General features: G+C 39.3%; 1 long non-coding RNA gene across 1 annotated transcript; it reads left to right on the top strand.

Moving 5' to 3' along the window:
- Positions 1–7,487: 7,487 nt before the first annotated feature.
- LOC136177646 (uncharacterized) lies at positions 7,488–9,077 on the top strand. Its single transcript, XR_010665154.1, has 3 exons — positions 7,488–7,573; positions 7,848–8,066; positions 8,864–9,077. It is a non-coding gene; the product is annotated as an uncharacterized lncRNA (long non-coding RNA).
- Positions 9,078–9,184: the final 107 nt, after the last annotated feature.

The raw sequence follows: 9,184 nt of genomic DNA, 5'->3' as shown, positions 1-9,184 counted from the left end.
GAAACTGTAATTTGTTTCAATCTGGTGGAGGAACTATGATGAATGAAATGGCTGTCATCATAACGCTATCCACGCAGGTGGTTTGGTCCAGTCCGCCCGTGGCTTTTATGACAGGAATGTTGTGAGCGAGAGCGCAGCACAATGGGAGGAGATAAGAAATAAGGTGCAAGTTGCCAAGATAATAGCATACAATGCTTCTTCTGAGAGTGATTATTGAACTGAAAATTAATGCCAAGCTACGCGTACACTTTCAAAAACACTTGAAGGCTGAAGAAGTGATTACAATAGAATCAGATATACTGCAATTTCCCTTGAAATATGATAAATTGAGTCTTTTTTAGGTAAAAAAAAAAAGAAAAGAGAGATGACAGACACATCTCTTTCATTTTATTAAACTAAACTAAAGTAGAAAAGTAGAATTAAGTTTGCTCCAGTCACTAAACTAGCCTCAAGCTTAAGACTGACAGGTCTGACATATGTTTTGAAGTGCACATTTGAATGTTTCTGCAGAGTCCTTGTCAACTAACTGAGAGCACAAATTTAAAACACAAGTCCTCCATGCCGTGGCTGTGTCACAACAGACATTTTACTCTTCAAATGGCACTTGGCAATAACACAAAATATTGAGAGGCCTCTCTTAGTCTCCTATAACAAGGGCGGCTCCATGAATCATACTTATTTGAATAATGACCTAAGGGTGTTTGTAACACCTGCAACATGCTCCATTAGGCCCATTGAGAGCTGTTGTTTGCACGATGATGTTCTATAAGATGATATAAAAAGATTATTTTTGTGAAAAACCTGCTGCAGAACTGGTTTTACCATCGACCATAATCACGTTACACTTCACATCAATCCGACAAAAGCACATAACCCATTCCTTGACAGGCAAAGTACATCATGTAAGAAATTTGGCGGTGCTCTATAGATAAGATATGTGCCACGATACAGTCAGAAAGGGTCCGTTTGAATGATATTATATGCAAATGATGCAGCAGACTTTTTAAAGTTAAATCTTCTCTCCATGGTTTTGAAGTAGCCGATGAATAAAGGGATTTTGATTTGCATAGATTCATGCAGAGCCGGACTTGAAATAAGCTCTCCCATAATCTTCATGACCCAAATGATTAGCTTTGTCTTGACTCCGATATATTCAAAGTTGGCTCAGTTTGTCAAAATGAAACTCATACGTTACACCATGTTCTTCCTCCATGTAGACCCCATATTGAAATGTAACTTATATTGTCAGGATTATATCCACTGACACAATGTAAACCATCAATCTGGTGGGAATTGTCAACGGCATTGAGTTATTCGCCTTTAAAATGATATCTAAGCTGTCATTCAGCTTGTAAAATAGCCATTTCTTTCTTTTGGACTGTTGAGAAAATTTCATTTTCCTTCCTGTTTAAGTTTTAGACCTGGCTGCAAATATCCCTGCATGCGTTTTGGATGAGTCTGTTCCCATGGAAACCTTAAAATAAATGCACAGGACACTGGTGGTACATCTTTGTGTGTGTATCCCTTTGCTGCTTCAGTACAAGGGTAACAAAAAAATACCTGTTGAACAGTCTTAAATGTTTCACAAAATACCTGATTGGAACATAAACAAAATTCACAGTTTTGTCACTAAAATACACTCTCAGCATGATTCGTTTGACTTTTGATACAAATCAGGAAAGCCGTAGATGACAGATCATATTTCCTCAGGAACAGCATTGTGCAAGAGTTTTCCCTTTCAAACAAAAACAAATCTGCATCTTGCTTTGCCTTGTTATGTTGTTCTTTTTGCATTAGTCTATCAACCAAAACATGGGGAAAACGTGAGGATGCTTTGATGACTACTGTGGTGGAATTTCTGTAGTTATTTAGATTATAATGTACAGAAGTCATTAGGTTTATTCACTGTTCTCTAGTGTCAGTCAGACCTGACAGAGTTCGGCTGTTATTAGAACACCAAGTACAGCTTGGAGAGTGTCAACTGTTTTTCCTGATATCTGCAAGGATGTTAGGTAGATGTATTGTCTGCTCCAGTGTTATAGACATCACAGTTTAGTCTAGGTGGGTGACACGACCCTGATAATGATAATGTCTTTTTGGATATATGCGATGCCCTTTCGAAAAGTTCGGCAGATGTGATTGAGCAAGACACGAGTACAGAAGTGTGATGTTGAATCAAGTCTCCTCATGAGTATTCTTCTTATGTATAAACTTTCATCAATGTAAGCCATCTAAGTCAACTGAGTCTTATCGTATAGAGTCAAGTCTTAGTAATTTCCTCAACATTTTGGAGTCACGAAACAGGATATCTACAAACAAAGGCTGGTAAGTGCAAATCATTTTTATTCTTTGCTACTGCCATGTCTGAGTTTGACGATATCTAAAGAAACTGTAATTCGGCTGAAATGATTGTAAGCTTGACAACATGCTGTTGAATAATATTTGCATATAACAGAAATTGAATAAATTGTCAATGATTGAGAATCATTAATTGCTTGTATTTGCAAATTGGTAAGAGTTGGGCTGTCGAGCATCCTGCGGGGATGTCTCGGAGGTCTGAGCCAGCTTTATGTGCTGTGACCCGACACAGATAAGATCAAACTGTGAACTTATATCCTAGGGGAGACGTCCTGGGGTGGATTATTAAGAATTCATTTCGATATAGGTAAGACCAGTAGGTGAATCTGTTGTCCGGCGGGACGTAAGACTCTGTAGTCATAGGGACGTCAGAGCGATAAGATTTGTGTGCACACTGAGCTGATTACTTTTGGTAGTCCTTCGTTATTAACAGACCCAACACGATTATAAGAACGTATACATTATTCTGAATATGCAAAGCTGGAATAAATGATAAAAGGTTGATTAAATGGACTCAGATGCAGTTCAAATGTTTATGCAATGTTCTAAATGTTTGATTGTTTGTGCCTGTTGCTGCTGGTTTTGTTGAACGCTACAATTGCTTTATGCGTGATGGGGAATCATCAGTCCACAACAGCTAACGATAAATGAAAACAGCATTCATGAACGCATAATGCTGCTCCAGATCAAAGCACATCACCCTTAGGTGGAACACTCTCCAACATACAGACGAAGAAGAGATGATTTTAGCACACATGAAACATCTCATTTCAGTCAGATATCCCCTGCTGATATGCCTGCAGGAGTTGTAGGAAAAGAGAAAGGTTGGAAGTACGTTTCTTCGTTTTCGTCTCTCGTGTGTGAATGGACAAAGTTAGAATGACCATATCACGGGTCTTTTGAACGAGAAAATATTAGGTTAGCGGTTGCTAATGTCAATCAATTTCACGGTAATCCAAACTGGGATTATTCGTCAGAAAAGAGAGAATTAGAGAGAACAGGACAGGCTGACAGTCACAGACATTGTGATCAGCAGCACACACACTCAGAAAGAAAGAGGTGGAGTTAATCACATAGACAGACAGAGCACCCGGAAGTGAAGCACTCTCACTCAAACAGGGAGGATCTGTGGTGGAATTTCTGTAGTTATTTAGATTATAATGTACAGATGTCATTAGGTTTATTCACTGTTCTCTAGTGTCAGTCAGACCTGACAGAGTTCAGCTGTTATTAGAACACCAAGTACAGCTTGGAGAGTGTCAACTGTTCTTCCTGATATCTGCAAGGATGTTAGGTAGACGTATTGTCTGCTCCAGTGTTACAGACATCACAGTTTAGTCTAGGTGACCCTGATAATGGTAATGTCTTTTTGGATATATGCGATGCCCTTTCGAAAAGTTCTGCAGATGTGATTGAGCAAGACACGAGTACAGAAGTGTGATGTTGAATCATGTCAACTGTCAACTGAGTCAACTGAGTCTTACTGTATGGAGTCAAGTCTTAATCATTTCCTCAACAACTACAACATTAAAGTCCCGATTACTCTATTATGTCCTAGTTTTACTTATAGATGTAAGGGGACAAATGATTTGATTAAGCATTTGCTTATTTGCAAAACAAGAGCTTTGGCAATCTAATTAAGTGTGAAAAATGTCTTCAGTCCAATTCAAGCCTTTAGTTCCTCACTAAAGGGTTGTGTTCATTCAATTGTATTTAAGGGGAAATTCGTAGACATAAATGAAAGAGTACATTTCCTGTTTCAATCTGTCACTGCTCATCAAAGACCTCAACTTGTGAAGAAAAAAAAAAAAACCCTCAACTACTTTCTCCATGCACTTCCACCTGCGTCAACCAAGTTCCCTGCAGGCTCACGAACAGAGTCTTGTTGGACTTGAAAAACCTGACAGTCAAGCAGAGAAGCACCTGGGTCTGCACTGCTCCACCTAGCTTTGGTTGAGGGAGTCACGGAATACTTAGAGATGACTCAACCTGAAGAAGCAGTTACAAGACTTACACCTACAGTATGTTGATGTTCATGCACAAACTTGATCACATTTGGCATTTTGCAGCAGGGAATGAGAGAAGGAAGTATGGGAAAGAGGAGAACTTGAAATTATAGAGAGGGCAAATGGGCTTTAGAGAAGAGGACATAAACGAAATAAAGCAGAAGTGTTTTTCCTTACACAAGTTTTTTTTTATTCCAACACCATCCATAGCCCCCCTTTCTTATCACAAAATAGACATATGAAGATACCTGTGACTTTCTCAATACATTACCGGCATGAAACTGAAAATTCCGAGCAGTTGTCATAATATAAGTAAAGAATTGCGTCAATAAAGAAGTTCTTCATCAATCGATGAATTGAGAAGCATACAAATGCTCTATTCATAGAAATCCCATGTCTCTGACAGCTATAGTTTGGTATGCAAGCACTCACACAGCGACAAAGACAACTGTACTGGGAACAGATACCTTACTGACATTTCCGGACAGGAATGTGTGAGGTGAGAGCATGTGCGGGGAAGTCTTTTGAATGCATCTAAATGCGTATTTAAATATGTGTTTATGCGTTTGAATTGTTTCATGTGTGTTGAAGGTACAAATTATTCAGCATTGTCTGAATGTGAAAGTGTTTCAGGGGTGAAGACACACCGTCTGGGACTAACCCTTGTGAAACATTCATTTGACCTATTTTCAACAACAAAAGGAAAATTGAGGTTATGAGTGAGGGGAGGACGAGGACAACATGAATATTATATTTTGAATTCTAGAGGAAGACATCCCCTAAAGGCTCCTCTATGAATATTTCATACATCTGGCCTTTCCATATTTCCTCAGCTTGTTTTAAAATGTGGCGTTTTGGAAATATCATGAAGGGGTCACTTTAGCCCCCATGTGAAAAATAATGACGTACCTTGCACAGGTTCACTGTTCTTTTTTTAGTCCAGTATTTGATGATTCTGTGTAAAACAGTGGACGTTATTTTTTCAAATGTTTCCATGCTTCTTAAGAGTGTTAGAATTAAATGATATACATTTAAAAAAAACAAAAAAAAACACTTGGTCTAAATGGAAACATAGCCAAATAAAAGTTTCAGATATAATTGAATTTGTAGTATTATAAAAACATTCCTAAATGAATTGGGTTAATCTGTGCATTGATAAACATGTGAGTGTAACAGGGTCCCAGGCTACGTTTACACTGCTGGTAAAAGTGACCTAAATCTGATTTTGTTTTTCTACTACGAGACTAAAGACCTGACTTTTATTTTAAGTCAGTATGAACAGCACAAGTCCATTGAGGTCTCAGAGCTTTTCAAATCATCAGATTGGGGGCCACTTTTATTGGTGGAGTCCCACAGGAGTTTGACAAAGGCCACAATTAAATAGCTATGTGAACAGGCCCAAAAAAATCTGATCTGAGCACAGAATCTGAGCATTAAGGCTTGCGGTGTGAACGCAGCCTGGGAGATGGCTATCAAGCTGCAAGTGTTACTTTAACCACAAGATGGAAGCATTTCACAACACATTATACTGTATCTGCTGCTGCAAGCACTCAGCACATTGGTTACTGTATCAAGTTACACTTGGCAAGCATGTATGCCAAAATACAAGTGCTACAGTGCATAATGCTACAAATATTTACAACATACTAAAACTTAGATTAGAGATGTTCCTCCACTTGAAGAATTACAGTTGAGGTGTTGCAGTGTCAGTGTTTGGTAGAAAAACAACGCAGCTCATTCAAAGCAGAAGATATGTACTTATGACTTATTGGCTTCAGCTTCCCTTTAAAACTGTGTACTTTTTTAGCAAGTGAAAAATGTTGTATCTAAAGTCAAATCTAATCTAATCTTTAATGGCTGGAGATTGACATGACTTTTCAAAGAGTTTCAAAGCAGCCGTATTGCTTTTATTAGTCTGGAGATACAATATATTGATTATATACAAAGGGCTTTGTCATGTAGTCATGTTGGATCTTCTGATTTGTGTTTAACAGTGTTTGAATTGGTTAAAATAAAGATCAGACATTTTCTTTGGACTTACTATGTACCACTTACTTAAATAAAAAATAGAAATTTAGTTTGTTTTACTATAGCAAAGCTTTACAAACTACCTTCATTTTTTTTGGGGGGGGGGGGCTTTTTACCTTTATTTGACAGGACAGTGGATAGAGAGAGAGGCATGACATGCCAGACTTGAACCCAGTCCGCTTGCTCTGAGGAGTATAGCTTCCTACATGGGGTACCACCTTACCGCTAGGCCATCTGCGCCCTCAAACTACCTTCCTAAAACACCAATTAGGGTCAAAGATCACTGTCCTGCTGCTCACACTGTGTCACTAACCTGTGAAATAACCACCACCATTTGGTATGACAGGCCTCTGACCAGACACTATAAACACAAGCAGAGTAAACAGTCTGTGGTATAAATAACACGGGGCACGATTAATTTGACATAAAAAGAGCAACTAACAGATGTACTTTGTATATTTGTGACTTTAAATCTCAGTCTGTGTGTTGGATTTCCTTTTTTTAAACATTCGTATTCAAATTAAAAAAGAGATGGGATGTTTTTGATTCTTTCTGTATACAAGTTATCTCTCGCCACCTAGTTGTCAAATCTCCCTGTCTCCTACTGCTGCATGGGGAGGGGGGTATGTGTAAAGATTTTCTGCTGATTGGTAACATGGTAGCATGTTATGTAATCATTTTCCATCTGAGCTAACCTTGTTTTATACGAAAAGGAAAGTTTAAATGCACTTCAACTCAAGAAAATGTTGAGCCCACAACCTTGAGTATCAAAATCTAATTGTATGCTATTACTGTACAAGCTGTCTTAGGCTGATGACATCATCCGAGCATGTAGTAAATCCCACCCCAGGTGACAAATACCATCATCAACCCCAGGGCAATTACAGCCTCAGCTCCATACTGATGCCCTGCTCATGATTTACTGATGCCCCCACAACATTGTGTGTCAATATAAGGACTGTGGTCGCCCCATGACCTCACACCCAGGTGTGCCGTCCTCCCCGGCTCCAACCTAAACTTGGCACTGAGCGATCAAAACAAGTCGAGTGCATCCTCATACACAGCTCTGCCCACCATGCCTCCCCTGTCCCACCTATATCAGTGTCATTTCTCTGAGGACACTCTGTGTGCAACAGTCAACACATCTGATGGTGGGACAGGTTCACTGAAGGCATGTCCAGGTAATGAGTCTTTTTACATCATCTTTTAGGGTATGAGTTGATGAGTTGTGGTTTTTGATTTAAAAAAAGACCTAATAAGATAGGAGTGTGAACTCTGCAGCAGGTAACATTGCATTAGTATCCTGAACGCTGAATTACTGTAGACTAAATTTAATTAAGATTAAGATTTACTTTTATTGATATTGATATATATATATTATTGAAATGCTGTTTTTACACTCTGTAAGTCATGCAACACACACATAGGCTGAAATATACACACATGCACAAACAGGATCCTATGGACATGCATAATGGAGAGATGTCAGAGTGACGGAGCTGCCCACAGCAGGCGCTCCTGAGCTGGTGGTGGGCAGGGGGTTTGGTGCCTTGGTACCTCGGCAGTGCTCAGGAAGCGATCTGGCACCTCTCCAGCTACCAGACCAACTTCCATATTTGATCCGCCGGTTCCCAACCCAAGTCCCTACAGACTGAGCTACTGCCGCCCCAAAAGGTTAGAGTTGAAAGCTAAGCAGATGAAGATAAAATGACTTCAGATAAGTTGGTATTAGTTTGTGCATTGCAACATTCTCCTGTCAATTTGCATACAAATAGTGAATCTGATATAGTATAAATGTAAGAGTTCAATTGTGTGTGCACCATACTTACCATGAACGTTTGTGTAAAGCCAATGCAAACAAAAACCACACATCACCTCGAAAGGTAATGATGTCACAAGCAAGGCTGAAGTAAAAATTGTCCAAGGGTAATGTTTGGTTAGGTTCTGGGTTATTTTTGGGTCAGAACTGTTGTCAACTGTGTCAGAGCACCCTTTGACCAAGGTTCAGAGGGACCATTATAATTGTATGTAATAATTTAGTGATGCCATGCAAGAGTAGTGTGCAGGATTTTTTCTTTCCATCGTGACAGTTTTATATCCTACCCACCTACTTAAGGAGATAGTTGGATGTGCCAACACATACTTTAAAACGTGTTATTTTTGTGAAAAATATCAATTAGGTTATATGTGTAAGCCAAATCAAACATGTGGACTTAAGTATGCGTTGTTATTTTGAAATGTGCAGCATAGAAGTCAGCAAAGTCTTAACACCATAAAGTTACACATCATAAGCAAATAATGTGTTGTGTTGACACAGGAAGTGACTTGACTTCAGCAGTAGGTTGCTCCAGGCTTCTTTCCACTATTATCTTGCATGCTTCACTAGCTTGTGTTCCATTGCACATAATATCAGCATATCAGACATATATGAGGTTTGGTGAGTTCTGTTTGTTGTCTTCTGCTCTTTTCAGCCAGGAGAAAGGATGGTTTCAGTCGTGTGGAAGGGCAGAAGCTGTGTGCTGCTGCTTCTCTCACTGCCCATCTCTGTCCTCCAATCAGGAGCCAATCAGAGTCCGCTGTTTGAGCACCAGCCATTTTTTGTTACTTGGAACATCCCTGATCAAGTGTGCAGGAGGTACAACATCTCACTGGACACATCACCCTTTCACGGAGTCACCACACCTGCTAAGGCAAGTGAACAAATATGTACACATGAAAAAAAAAAACTGTTCTCCGTGATGCTAACACAGAAATAGAATTAATGACTACTGGTTTATGTCTTTACTGAAAGG

The sequence above is a fragment of the Labrus bergylta genome, chromosome 23 (genome assembly GCF_963930695.1).
Source record: "Labrus bergylta chromosome 23, fLabBer1.1, whole genome shotgun sequence".
Lineage (NCBI taxonomy): Eukaryota > Metazoa > Chordata > Actinopteri > Labriformes > Labridae > Labrus > Labrus bergylta.
The sequence above is the reverse complement of the archived record's forward strand: the minus strand, read 5'-3'. Positions and strand labels throughout refer to the sequence as shown.